This window comes from Arvicanthis niloticus, chromosome 16, assembly GCF_011762505.2.
Source record: "Arvicanthis niloticus isolate mArvNil1 chromosome 16, mArvNil1.pat.X, whole genome shotgun sequence".
NCBI classification, from domain to species: Eukaryota; Metazoa; Chordata; class Mammalia; order Rodentia; family Muridae; genus Arvicanthis; species Arvicanthis niloticus.
This window is the reverse complement of record NC_047673.1, coordinates 68,751,249-68,765,663: the sequence shown is the minus strand read 5'-3', so window position 1 is coordinate 68,765,663 and position 14,415 is coordinate 68,751,249. Positions and strand designations below refer to the sequence as shown.

Sequence of the window (14,415 nt, the reverse complement as noted above, 5' to 3'; positions counted from 1 at the left end):
GAGCCTGGGTCTGAACAACATTGGGTTTCCTCTTTGGCCATGTGCTTATGAGCCGAAATGAAGGTTACTAAGCCTGCTGCTATGCTCCAAAGAGGACATTTGTCCCATCAGGGCTCCTCAGGACTGTGAACTGAGGCTGCCTAGGATATCTGTCATAATTTAGTTTCTACACCTCTAGCCTGCCAGATGCCCAAGTGTGTCATTTCTCAGAGATGGCCAGCCAAAGATGCTGAAGTCTACTCTTCAAGAGCCCAGATGGGGCTAGCCACCTCCAGAATAGGGAAGTTGGTGGGGGGCTGGTGTGTAGCCCATCCCCATTCATAGTGCTATCTGGAGCAGTTCTAGTGTGACCTTGGGAGGGAAAGGAGTCATTGTTTCTGGGCTTGGCTGCCCATGTAGACTAGTTACTTCTCATTGTGTTTCCAAGGAGCAACCACTCCATAGGAATTTGAGAAAGCCCACCCACCCACAGCCCAGGTATATCAGAGGCCAAATAAATCCATTTAAATGTACCAGACAGTGACTAAGGACCAGAGGTTCTGAAGAGAAACTTTTAGGCAAACAGCCCAGTCAGTAGGAGCTGAGAGGCCCTAGCTCAATTTTCTTCAATTCTCATTTCACCAGATGGGGTTAGTGAGTTTTGTTGAAGAGAAGGCTGTCAGGGAGAAGGGCTGGGTGATCACATTAACTGTGGAATAGTAAGTATTGTTTACTGGATGACAGACACAGTGTGGGATGAGCATGGGGGATGAGGTTCAGGTGGTAGGATCCTGGGAGTGACTGTATCTGGTACCTTGCCCCACTCCCACCCAATCCACTGGCTCATAATGAACCTTGCACCAAACAGGCAAGGAGGGATGGAGTTCAGATGAGAGGAACAGAGCCTGTCCTTCCTGTACAAGAGTTGGGGACATCAGCCGTCTTCATGAATGTCTGCCTACTGCTGTAATAGCATTGTGTGAGTCCTTATAATAAGGAGCCAACAACTTGAGCTTTAAGTTGAAGTGAGCCTTTCAGTGTATCTTATATTTTAAAACATTATCAAAAAAGGAAAAAGGCAGCTGTGCCTTGCAGCAGAAAAACTTGGCAAGCTCTGCCCACGAGTTGAGGCTAGCCTCATTGGTGGTGGTAGGAGGGTATGTATTCTCTTGGATCTGATACAATGAGAAGGACACCGTTGAGCACTGAGAGAAGCAAGAGATGAGCCAAAGTCAGAAGTTGTTGAGCAGAGGACCTGACAACGCTCTTCACAGCTGTCAGGAAGACCGAGACATGCGGTCAGTGGGAGCTGGGAAGACAGGGTGAATGATGCAGATTCCAGAGCAGCAAGATTGCACTACCAGGAAATGAAGAAGAGTCAGTCAGCATCTGGAGTTAATCAACAATAACATTCCAATACCAGTCTCTCCATTTTGGTGAGTGTTGCTTGGTAGTGTAAGACATTACTGGCAGGAACCTGAGGATGGGGCTCATGGGGGCTCTCTGTGCTACTGTCAAAATATTCTGTTAATCTAAAATCATTATAAAACAAAATCCTTATCTTTAAAAGGGTGTCAGCAATATGAAAGTTAATTTTCTGTCACATGCAGGAAGTAGTTAAAAGGCAAAGGAATCAGGCCTCTAAGAACCAGGCCTCTAAGAATCAGAAGCATTGCTGTGACCAATCAGGTGGCGGGAGGGCTCCTGGCAAGCTGCTGCTCCCTGGGAAGAGCTCCACTTACCATCCAGCTTCCCGTCCCTGGGAGGAAACACCTAAGACTGTCAACTGAAATTGAGCAAAAGCTCATTTTAACTAAGATCTTTGGAGGATTCAGTGAATGGTTATATGACCCTGTTGCTATGGCAACATGGTATGTCATGATATGCTCATGTACTAGGGGAGGCCCTTTTACTATATGGCTGTTGAGAAGGCAAAATTCTTTTCATAGGTATACCCCAATGACCTGACTTCTGCCCACTAGGCCCAATCTCCTAAAAGTTCACCACATCCCAGCAGTGCCACAGGCTGGTGACCATGCTGTTAACAGACAGGCTTAGGGTGATCTGATGATCTGCAATATAGCACTCCTTCTCAGAGAATCTGTCTGTCAAGAACTCCCAGCTAACACTGAAGCAAAGTCAGTACACCTTGAACATCCCTCCTAAGGAGTGCTCTAAAAGCCGAAGCTTCTATTAGAGTTCACATAAGATGCTACCATGTACAAAATGCCGTACTGTGAAACTTGCTTTCACATATGAAATTATTTAGAATGTCTATAAAGTGGTGTTCAGACTATAATACAATGTGAAACATAAATAAAATGTGTATTAGACTTTCTTCCCAATCTCCCCAGGATCACTCTTTTTATTTATATGCAACTATTCAAAAAAATCTGAAAATATTCAAAATTTGGAAGCATATCGCCAAAGTCCAACTGGTGAGCCAATAAGCTTTACTGGATCTGCTTATATAAGTTGAATTGAGAGGTGAAGATATGACCTGAAGACAGCTGCATCACCAAGAGCCCACTGCAGCGTGGTGACAGCCCACGAAAGCTAGAGCCCTGGAGCACACTGCACAGTTTGTAGTGGTTTGGAGGGTGTCTCTTCCAGGCAGTTATATGCTCTGAGGTTCTTCAAGTAGCTAAACTTGTCTGAGAATTACTCTCCAGTCCTTATTGCTTAAATGTATTTGTAGACGGATGGGTTTACTGAATCTGGTCAGTTTCAGGGGCTTCCTGAAGACTTTGTAGTTTACTTCCTGAGCTTGTTGAGCTTGCCTGCAGGATAAAATGTTTCCCTTCTCTTTAGAACATCCTGTGTCCTAATCAGGAACTGCCCTCTGAGAAAGGAACATTCCCTGTAAGAGGAAATGACAATACAACAACTCACTCCAGGGGAGACATATAATTAAAATTTTTTAAAAAATGTACTTGTAACCAGTCGCTCGACTCTGCTGCCCCCCCACCAATAAGGAGGCCTTTGTTATACGTACATGAGGAGCTTATAGTTGAGGTTTTTTAGAATTATAGAAATGAGACAAGAATGGAGCCCATTTTATTATTGTTAACTGCCCATGGAAGCCTGGGGTTCCACAGATCATACTTTGGGGAAGGGGATCCCATTCTGCTTGCTAGGGTAGGGCATTTCAATCTGAGTGCTTCCGAGAGTTCCAAGAGCTGTTAGGTATGGAAAGGAATGTGTTGCACAGCTGTGCTTTGCGGTGAGTGTCCAGTTGTTCTCACATCAGTGAACTGTACAGTATAGCCTGAGTACTTTCAAGTGATTCCTGAACCAGAGACCAGTTAGATGAAACAGATCCCATTAAGACCAACGTAGGGAGGATCCCCAGATTTCTTGCTTTTTTATCAGAAAGTAAAACTGATGGGTGTGGGTGGGTGTGATGGGCAGAAACCTCCCTCCTCCATGAAGTACCTCTCCAGGAACCTGGTAGCTGTCACCAGTAGCAGAAACAAAGCCCTTTTTGTATACTGATTGGACAAATTTTTGTAAAGATTTCAGTTCAGAGTTCCATAATGATAACTCACCACATGCCTGTGCCTACCTCCTTCCTTTAGCCCTCTGCAGCATCAGGACCATTTTAGCCACAGCCAAGTCTGCCCACACAGACTTGGTTGGTGTTATTTCCACTCCCCTGGCCAGTGATGAGTTAAGCTATCACTTCAGTGGTTGCCCTCACAGGGGCTTTATTAATACCAGCCGCTGCTCCACACTTGACCTTCAATCACTGGAAAACAAGAAAACATTGAAAACAACTTCAACCAACGAAAAATCCTCTGTCGAGAGCTTAAACGTCCCCACCTTTGTATGAGTGATGTGGGTAAGTGAGCCACCTAGCAGGTGCATTTCTAGCTGACAGAAACCTCAGGCTGTTAGTGGCTCTTCTGGGACAAGGCTGTGAGGGCGGAGCTGGCACTGATCATGGCAGAGTCCTAATGAGAGAGAAATTACTCAAACTTGTGCCTAAAATAGTCAGGGATGAAGAGTCCAAGAAGACCCATAGCACTGACCAGACATCCTCACCAAAGGCTAGCTCCTTCCCCATGGCGCAGATGAGGAAAGCCACTTAATTTCTTGCTATACACATGTCATGGCTAGTCTTCCATCACTGTGAACAGAAAGCTACATCTTTTTTTTTTTTTTTTTTTTTTTTTTTTAACAGATCTTGAGTTTATTTGTAAAAACAGCCTAGGACACTGGTCATCTGCAAATAGTGTGTGGGTAGGTGTGTCACGGCAGTCCATCTGTCTTCATGTTGACAGGAGCTTTTTCTATGGGGCCTTCACAGGGGCCTGGGCACCTTTAGGAGCCTGGGCTGGAGCTTTGGCCTGGACTTTGGCTGGAGCTTTGGCCTCTGCCTTGGTTTGAACCTTGGGCTTTGGTTGGCAGAGCCTACGACCCTTGGCCATGTAGCTTCGAATCTGCTTCCCAAGCTTGGGGTGAGCGATGAAAGCCAGGCGGCTGAGTTTGCGGCTTGGGCCCTTTGGCATCTTGGGCTTGATGGCCTGAGGCTTCACAAGGGCCTTGATGGCTTCTGCACGTGCACTCACTGCCTTTGCATTATTGGCCCACATCTTCCTCAGGCCTTTCTTGTTGTGCTTCTTGGCAAAGTGCATGTTCCTCAGGAACTTGGGGTCAACACCCTTAAGAGATTCGTATATTTGTGACTGGGGTTTCTTGATGTCATTTCTGTGCCATTTGTGGGACTGGTTGAGTGTGGTGTGGTTCTTGGATTTGGCCATGTCTGCATGGTAAGCAGCGGCTTCCAGAAAGCTACATCTTAACTAATGCATCTTTTGGGACCCTTGGTATATTTCCATTGTGAAGAACAGTCATATGTTAGCCCAGGCACTCTTTCATGCAGCGTATTTTCAAAGTTCATGCATGTTGCGACATATATCAGTACTTTGTACTGCCAAGTCTACATAAGGCAGAAGCATGTCATTGTAGGAAAACAGTAACTGCGGTGAGCAAGCTTCTTGTAATGTGGAGCTTGTCATTTACACAGGTATACGGAGCCAGGCTTCTGAAGTTCAAGCATTGTTCACTTGGGATAAGCTCACTTGGTTGAGTGGCCTGTGCGATGGGTGAGGTTATTGATGCTGCTATGTGTGATGAGACGAAGCCAAGAGTTGTGATTGTGGAGAAACCAGGCTGGGTCTGGTGCTGGGAGGCTGCTCACCAAGCCAAGCACATACATCTTGCTCCAAATGCAACTTCTGAAATGGAGTACAGGTGTTGCTAGAGAGAAGGAAGAAGGAAATGCCTGTCCTCGATTTGTTAGATCTTGAATGCCCCTCTTCACATTCCCAGCCTGGAGCCTTTAACAGACAGGCTTCAGTGGAGGAAGTCAGAGCATTAGTGTTGATGAGACCATGAACTGAAACCTCCAAAACTGGGAGCCAAACCAAACATTTCCCCGTACTGATTGGATTTCTGTCACAGGGCTGAAAAGCTGACCAACACACTATCTCTTTTGGTTTAGAGCTAGTGTTCTGGTTATCAAATGAAATGTTATTGGATCTGTATGTAGGTCCATAACTCCGTCGTCTTATTAATGGATAAGTGTTATTTTGGGGGGAAAAATCTGTTCTTTATGATTCCTACTTTATATTATAGTCTGGACAGTGTTCGTTGATCAGTCTCTGTGACAACTCATTTGGTCCAGAAAGTTCCCCAGAGAAGCCTTCTGAATAGATTGGTGAAAAATTAACAAGTTGTGGCATTTTCTTCTCACACTCATAGCCATGAAAGCCATCTTCCTCCAGCTCTTGGCGTGTTTTTATAGTAGACCATGCATTTTGACAGTTTTATTGAGAAGTAATTCACATGCCATATAATTTACCCACCTTTAGTACACAGCTCAATGGGTTATGATGTATTTCAGAGCTCTGAAAGCATATGCACAATTTTAGAATGTTTTCATCACTTCTAAGCAAACCCCTACTCATTAGCTACGTACTAATTAGCTGTTAGTTCCCCAGTCACTGGATAACCACACTTGCTGTTTCTCTAGATTTTTCTTTTACAGACATTTTATATAAATGTACTAATATAAATTCAGACTAAACTCTTTCATGCAGCATATTTTTAAAGATCATCATGTTGTGACATATATCAGCACTCTTGTGTTGCCAAATTACATTCCATTTTATAAGTATACCACATTTTATTTATCCATATAGCAAATGATGATAATTTGGATTCTTTTCCCTTTTTGGCAAAGAGTACTATTGCTATAAAATCCATGCATAAGTTCTTGGAGAGAATATGCTTGATTGTTCTGGGATGTGTTTAGGAGTAAACTCCTTGATCATATGGTAAGTACTGTTTAACATTTTAAAGAACTGCTAAACTGGTTTTGAAAGTATGCACATAATGTTATGTTTCCATCAATAACATGTGGAGCTGATACTTGCTGCATACCCTCGCTTCCACTTGTTGTTTTCGCCGGGGTATTTATTGAATGCATGTGCGTGCACATTCATCTGGGTATTTACTGTATGCATGTGCATGCACATCTGTATGTGGGGATGCTCACAATGCCTGTGTGTGTGGAAGTTTGAGGTTGACATTGTGAGTCCTTCTCCATCACTGTTCACTTTATTTTGTGAGACCGTCTTTTACTGAGCCTGGAGCTCACTAATTGGTTAGGCTAGCTGGAGAGCAAGCTCAGATTGCCAGACCTGCCCCCACCTTTAGTTTACAGATAAACACCACCATGCCTGAGTGCAGGAGCTATGAGCTTAGGTCCTGTCATCCAGAGCCTGCCCTGTTTTCATTCTCTCCATCCCTCTGGGAGTACAGCAGTGTCTCATTGGGTTTTCATCTGCATTTTCCTGTTGGGTGATGTTACCATCATGTACTTAGAGGCCACCTGTGTTTGTTCTTTAGAGAAAGGTCTATTCTGATCCTTGGCCCATATTTGAATTGCATTATTTGTCTCTACATTATTGAATTGTAATGGTTCTTACTTTATTTTATTGACCTATGGATTTTTGAGACAAGGTCTCAGTTTGTAGCCCAGACTAGTGATCTTCCCGCCCTGGTTTCCTGGATGCTGGGGTTACAGTTGTACACCACATGCCTGGCTTAATAATTCTTTACAGATTTTGAAGACAAGTCTTTTGCCACATATATAACATGCAAGTATGTTCTCCCATTCTGTGAGTTATGGTGTTTTCCTTTTTGAAAGTATATTTTTAAAAATTTTAACAATATTAAATTTATGGGGTTGTTGTTGCTTGTGCTTTCTGGCATAATATTTAACAAACTATCTGCTCAAACAAAGACATCAAGATCCACTCTTACTTTTGCTCTGACATTTAGGCGTTTGACTTATTTTATGTTAATCTGTGTGTCTAAAATGTGGATGGGCCAGCCCCATTCTGTGCGGACACTGAACAGTTAGTTACACAGCACTTTTTTTTTAAGGGGAAAGACCAGCATTTCTACTTTGCAGTCCGTGTGGTCGACAGGAGCTCACCTTTCTACACAGCTGCATTCTGTAGCTGGGACTAGGTTCCATGAGAGCATGGTGGTTAATGCCACATCCTTCTCTGAGGTCAGGCTAACCAGTATCCTCTGCTCTCCCTCTGCACATCCTTTAGCACAAACCGAGCAGATCCAAGCTCATGTGCTACTAAGAGTGGGCGTCCTGGCAGCACCCCTCCCTGTGTAGTAACACAGTAACCATAGGGAGGAGCTTAGCTTCTCTGGATGTTCTTTTCTCATCTTAATGATAAATGCTTTTCAAGGTCATAGAGGAGTAAATGAGGTATCATAAATGACATGCATTGTGTTGCAGCCCGAAGCCTAGCAGGTTTACCCTAAATGACAACTGTCATTATTCTCTTGACACTGTTCAACTTGCCTTCCCTCTGAGCTACTTGCCTCATCCTTAGAATACAAACTTTAACAGAGCAAGAATGTCCCTGGCCTTGTTTAATCCTATACCCATTGAGCCTAGAACAGTGTTCAATATACAGGAAGCTCTCAGTAAATATTTGCTGATGGGTTAAATATATAATACTTCTTCCATTTCTTAAGTCTAATGATAAGCATAAGCTTTTTTAAAATCCATATATTCAGACTACTGTCGTGGTCCCAGTGGAAAATCCTGATGAACTGGAGTCAGAAGGATCAGGAGTTTCAGGCTAGCCTGGGCTACACCATATATACATAAATTCAAACATTTTGAAAAGTATAAGACAGCACAGAAATAACTTTCTGTGTTTTTAGGGGAGATGTGGATTGATGTCACAAGACAGCAAACCTGCAAATGAGGTGAATATATATTCTCTGGAAGGTGTGATTTCATTTTCAAGATCCTAAAAGAACCAGTGATCCTTTAATAAAGTTAATTTATTAAAGAATTTTGAGGTCATAAAAAGCTAATGCCCCTCTCCAGGCTTTCACACTTTCCTGGGAAGAGAACAGCCTTCTCCCAGACCCTTCTTAGGAGCAGCTGTATTGAGGCCAGAAGTGGGGAGGAAGAGACACACAGAGGTAGGCTGTCTTAAGATGTTTAATATCTAAATAAGGAGTGGGAATTTGCTCTGCTCTCTATGCACATCTTTCTGTTTCATCTCCCCCCTCCCCCGTAGAAGTAAAAAGTTAGTACTTTCATATCACCTTAAAATGAATGAATATAGGCTTTAACCCCTCTTCATGTGTCTGCCCACTCAGGGCCTTAGATCTTGTGATCTGATCTGATTTCTGATGCTGACAAATCCACAGGAATCCTGGGTAGGTTCCTTAAAGCCATCAGTAAGAGAGGACCAACCAGGGACAAAAGTCAGAGTTCTTTGTATTCTTCATTAATTACTTCTGGACTGGGTTACAAGTTGCAAAGTCAGGTCTCTACCCAGAACTGTAACCAATAAGGCAGCACAGACATGGTGTCCCATCTCTTGCTTTTGCCTCAGTATTCTTCTCTATGGGTTGGTCATTCCTAGGGTCTCACCAGGCAACTAATGCTGATAACAGTCAACAGGCTTTTGGAAAGGCATGCAGAGCTGCAGAGGGCTGGCTTGCTATCCTCGGAAGCTCTGTGACCTTGAGCATGCTATGCACTCTCCATGGGACTTGGTTTTCTCACTGGTGGATGACAGAAATGACATTGAAGGGTTGCTCTGAAGACCCACTGAGAAGCTCAGACACAGCTAAAGGCCTGGCAGTGGTGGCGTAGCCTTCACAGTGTGAAAGCTATTCCAGAATGGAGCTGGGTTGAAGGGGCATCTCTGAGGAAGCAGCCTGTCGAGATCTAGAATCTAGAAATCCCAGCGGAGTACTCCCTCACCTTGAAAGCAAGAGAACCCTGTCACCTTCTACCACCGCTGGTAGAACTGCATGGGTTTAATTCAGCCAGTCATGTAAAAATAAATGCTATGGTTTCTGTTACATGAGCAGTCAAACTTGTGAGATAGAAAGGGTGGGGGTGGTGCTACTGGGAGCTGGAGGTAAGTGGAGACCTGCTCTCTGCACTCTCAGTTTTGCAGGATGGAGACATTCTGGACACCTGCCTCATAGCCCTGACTCTACTGGAGATTGGTGGACTGAGCATTTTAAACTGGTAGCATGAGTCTTATGCGTATTCTCTCCTGTTTATGTAAGAAACATTGAATTTAACACAATGCATAAGGTGTCATGCAAGGTGTTAAATTGGGACTAGAGAAAGATGAGAGGGGCAGGGGAAGTTCCTGCTTCCAAGGAGTTGAGAAATTCGCAGAGTTCTTCTAGAGAGATGTCATCATTGCTGGAGGCAGTGGCTGAGGGCAAGCTTCTGGGCACTTTGAAACTGTGGTTTCTGTAGATGTAAGACAGGAATCCTGGGTTTGTTACAGGAATGAAAGGGAAGTGTGTTAGGAGGGGTGGACAGATACTCATGGCACCAGCTTTCTTACCACTGTGACCAGACACTTGCAAGAAGCAACTTCAGGGCAGAAGGGTCCTTACTGGCTCATGGCTCCAAGTATTCTTGGAGGGAGGCCATGGCAGCAGAAGCATAAGGTAGCTGATCACACTGTATCTATAGTAGGGAGGCAGCAGGAGAGGAACGTTAGCACCTAGCTGGCTCCATTGTTAACCCTTTAGTTCAGCCCAGGACTCGAGTCTATAACTACCAACATTCAATGTGATTCCCTTCTCAGTTAAGCCTCTCAAAACACTCTCAGACATGCCCCAGGAGTGCCTCCAAATCCAGTTAGGTTGAGGGCAAAGGCCACCCATCACACTTGGTAATATCACACACAATAATGTTTTTCTTGCCTTAACCATCAAGTCCTTTTTCAAGGGGGTTTGTAGTCTCACAGAAAAGGTAAGGAAAAGACAGTCACAACAGACATCACAAGGCATAAGGAAAAGTGGACCATAGCATGGATGGGGTGTGTAGGGAGGGCCAAGTCTGGCCTCAGCCTGCCCTGGTGGCCCTTCCCAATCTAAATACAGAGAAGCAGGCCAGACAGAGGAGTCACTCAGAAATCTCATGCAGCGACTTCTCAATTGTCAGAGTCTCCTTCTGAGAGACAGGAGGGGAAGAAGGAAGGCCTGAGACACAGCCTTGCAGCTGTGGAGACACTGGGCAGCTCCAGTCAGATTCTAAGTATGGGAGAAATGGGAAAGGAGCATACCCCAAAAGGGCCAGCTAACGTGCCAGCAGAGGCTACCAGAGTAAGACAGGCTTTCTTTTGAAAGCACATCTGTCTGAAGGCATGGCTGGCCGGGTGGTTTTCATGGCCGGGTGGTGGCCTTCTCAGGGTGGATATATAGATTCCGCTCAGCCTTTGCGTGGTCTTCATTTTCACAGACAATTCTGTTATGCTGGGCTTTCTGAGGAGAGCAATACCTTCCTTACACTTTTCTTTCCTTCTACCCGTCAATATGCCCAGCCTTTACTGGACACAACAGCCAACTGGGATGCTAGGTAACTTGAAGGACATGTCTCCATGTCAGGCTTATACAGAGCCCCACGTGTGCCTTCACTCCCCATGGCATGCATTGCTAGGTGTGTGCCCTGGAGCTCCTGGCCAGGGAGCTGGCAGTGGTGAGTGGGGTAGAATCTGAAAGTCCCTGACTCCTGCGTGGAAGAGGAGGCTGACACTCAGATGAACATCACGAAGTGGCCCTAGCCTTTGGATCCCTACGAGCCAAGGCGAGGCCTGCTGTCACCTTGTCCGCACTGCCCTCACGTCACGTCGTGAGTTTTTCTGGCAGTGTCCTGTTCTCCCTTGTACAGTCAGTTTGAGGAAGTGAAATCTGGGAACCTTGCCACTCACCAGTACCTGGTGGCCTGCCAGGACTTTGGATACAGTGCAGTTTTCTCCTGGAGCAAATTCGGTGCCAGCCCAGAGGATTCTTTCCAGCTTCCTTTCTTCACCTGGCAGCCCTCACATTCTGCCTGTTCCTTCATCAGGAGAGAAGAGAGCAGAAACCTCACTTTCAGATTCTACCCCTTTCACCAGCTCCCTGGCCAGGAGCTCCAGGGCACTCATCTTCTAGCAATGCATGCCACAGGGAGTGAAGGCAGATGTGATGCTTTGTCTCATGAGCTGTCCTGGAAGGCCACCCAACAACTGAAGTGAATGATGTCATGGGGTGGGGTTGGAGGTGAATCCACAAGGTGGAAGTTGATTAGTGAGGGCTTCTTGAATGAACTTCTTAAAGAGTGTCCATATGGCTGAATCTGAGGAGTCCTGCTGGGATGGTTCCCAGGGCGGGAGCTTCACCTGACAAAGCAATTGGCCCATGACATTGCAGGGTCTCCGTTCCCTCACTTCTGTCATCTTTCTACCATGGGCTTCTAGGGGCTTAGATGCCTAGAGCTTTCAGAGTGTGTGTGTGTGTGTGTGTGTGTGTGTATCTTTATGTGTGTGTTTGTGAATATGTGTGTTAGTATGTATATGTATATATGTGTGCTTTTTATGTATGTATGTGTTTGTATGTGCATGGGTATGTGTGTTTGTACATACATATATATGTGTGTTTTTTTGTACGTATGTGTGTATATGAGATATGAGTGTGTTTGTGTATACATGCATATGTAAGTTTCTATGTATATGTGTATGTATATACACATGTATGTATGTTTTTGTGTATTTTGTGTTTGTGATGTTTGTTTGTGTGTGTGTGTGTGTGTGTGTGTGGGTGTGTGTGTGTGTATGAGTGAGTGATGGAGAGAAAGTAAGAAAACTTAGGACAAGAGTAGAAGGAAATAGAAATCGATTTTGAAGTAGTCCTAAACAACAGTGGAAGTGTATTGTAATTTGTTTTCTGTTGCTACAACAAAATACTAAAGACTAGATAATTTATAAAAGGAAAAAGGTTCAAAGCTGGAAATCCCACAAGCATAGCCCATCAAGGGCCTCCTGCTGCTTTATCAGAAGCCTAAGGAAGAGAAAAATGAAACTCATTACATGCAGCCTCACCTTGTAACCACGCATGTGGAGGTGGCTGATCCTGCAAGAGCGACAAGAGCCCGTGCAGGGGGGCTCCATTCTCCCATCTTGCTGCAGACTCTAGCATGGATCTCTGGGGTGTGGGGAACACTCAAACCCCAGCAGAGAGCAAGAGAATGTGAGCCAGGCCCTCTACACTGCTTCTTCTGATTGCATTCCCTTTCATACATCTCTGTCCAGCACTGTTCCTCTGAAGCCAGAGGCCTCTGCCAGTGTGCATTTCACATCAAAGAGTTGAGCTATCTGGTCAGCTCATGAGCCTGTGTGATGGCAGACAGACGTGCAATAATTAGGGAGGCAGAGGCTAGGTGTCCTTCGCCGATGGTATCTACATCCTCTGCCTTGCCTTCCTGTGCTGTTGGGAAAGCAGCAAAAAAGCCCCCATTCCCCCATTTCTGTTAATGCTCACCCAGACTCAGCCTTGCACTGGTAGATTTGAAGAGTGGTTTTACAGGGAGCTTTATCCTGCATGTGTAGTGCTGTCTTAGGTTGTAGAGTTAAGAGAAGCTGGGCGTGCCAAGCACAAAGTGAGCCAAAAGGAGAGCAGGGCTGGATCCTGTGGTCAGTGGAATCAGCACAGAAGATGGTTGGAGAGTCCTTGTTCTCAGCTGCAGAGCAGCCCCATAACACAAAGAGTGCCACACGGCCACAGTGGCAACAGTGCGAAGAGCTGAGTTCCTGAGTCCAAGGCCCCACCAAGTGGACTCTTTCTACACAGTGGAGGAATACATCTGTAGTGACTTGGATTGGCCCATGTGGCTCTTAACATGACCCAACCAAATGTCACTGTGTGTCACCGTGTGTTAGTCTTCATATTCTAAAATGTGTTAGAATCAGGCTTAGCGGACCTAGAAGTGAAAGACAAGCCCCAAACCCCTGAGTCCTGAAATACTGTTCCTCCCACTACGAGGCAGGTGCAGTTGTCTGGGTTGAGATGAGGGGACTATTCAGAGGGTTGGTTCCTGGTGAGGAAGGACCCCTGTGACCATAAGCCAGCTTTCACCTCCACAGGCAGCAGTGGGTACACAGACTCAGGGCCGCAGAACTGTGGAGTGAAAACATCATACAAGGCTTTCTAATCTGTTCTTAGGATTTTCTAGTTGGAAAGAAAGGCCTACAGAGCTAAGGTGTCTGGCTGCCATGGAACTGACTTGTATGGCCTGCTGCCAGATTGTACCACTGGACTGATTCGTGGCAGAGGTCAAACCAGGCTCAAGCCACTGAGAATAATTCTCATCCATTTCCAGAGTGACATTTGATATCCTATCAATGGAAGGTTCATTTTGAAACAAGCCAAGCAAAGAGGCAGCAGTGTATTTCCAAGGAGCTTTGTAGGAAAAAAGACCCATGTTCAACCCATGCCTGTTGCTTGCCAGCTGAATGATCTCAGACAGTGGATGGTCTCAGGCAGTGTACATAACCTTTTAGAAGGGCAATTTCCTACATTTGTCAAATGAGGAAGACAGTGATGTGGGCATTAGGAATTCATCAGCAAAACTGACAGGATACCACCTTGGAGCCCCTGGGTAGCACATCACTGAATAGCCACCATTTACAAGACAGTACTTATTAGTCTCTAGTCCTGAGAGATGTCCACACTCTTCACTGATTTGTGTTTGGAAAGTGCTTTCTCCAAATGTGAGGTTTGGTGTACCTGTCTGAGAGAGACTAGAAACGTCAACTGGGTTTGAAAAGGCAACAACCACATTGTATTATTACTAACTGCCCAGAAAACTTCCAATAATGCCTTTCCCATTCTGCAACTCTCAGATCCTTTAAATAAATAACATTGAAAGTATAGTGTTAAGAAGCCCAGGACTTCCGGCATTTTAAATCTGTCTGGGAGTGCAGATACTAAAAGCATAACAGGTATTTAATGGAATCTGTCTTTTTGATGATAATTGCAACATTCTGAAGTAGGGCTTTAAACACATCTGTATATGCAAACTGCTACTTGGAA

General features: G+C 45.0%; 1 protein-coding gene and 1 pseudogene across 3 annotated transcripts in view; one reads left to right on the top strand and one right to left on the bottom strand.

Annotated features, from left to right (window-relative positions):
• Smyd3 (SET and MYND domain containing 3) overlaps positions 1 to 14,415 on the top strand; it is a 533,841-nt gene that overhangs the window by 477,636 nt on the left and 41,790 nt on the right. The window lies entirely within an intron of this gene.
• Positions 4,272 to 4,742, bottom strand: LOC117721551 (large ribosomal subunit protein eL29 pseudogene; annotated as a pseudogene).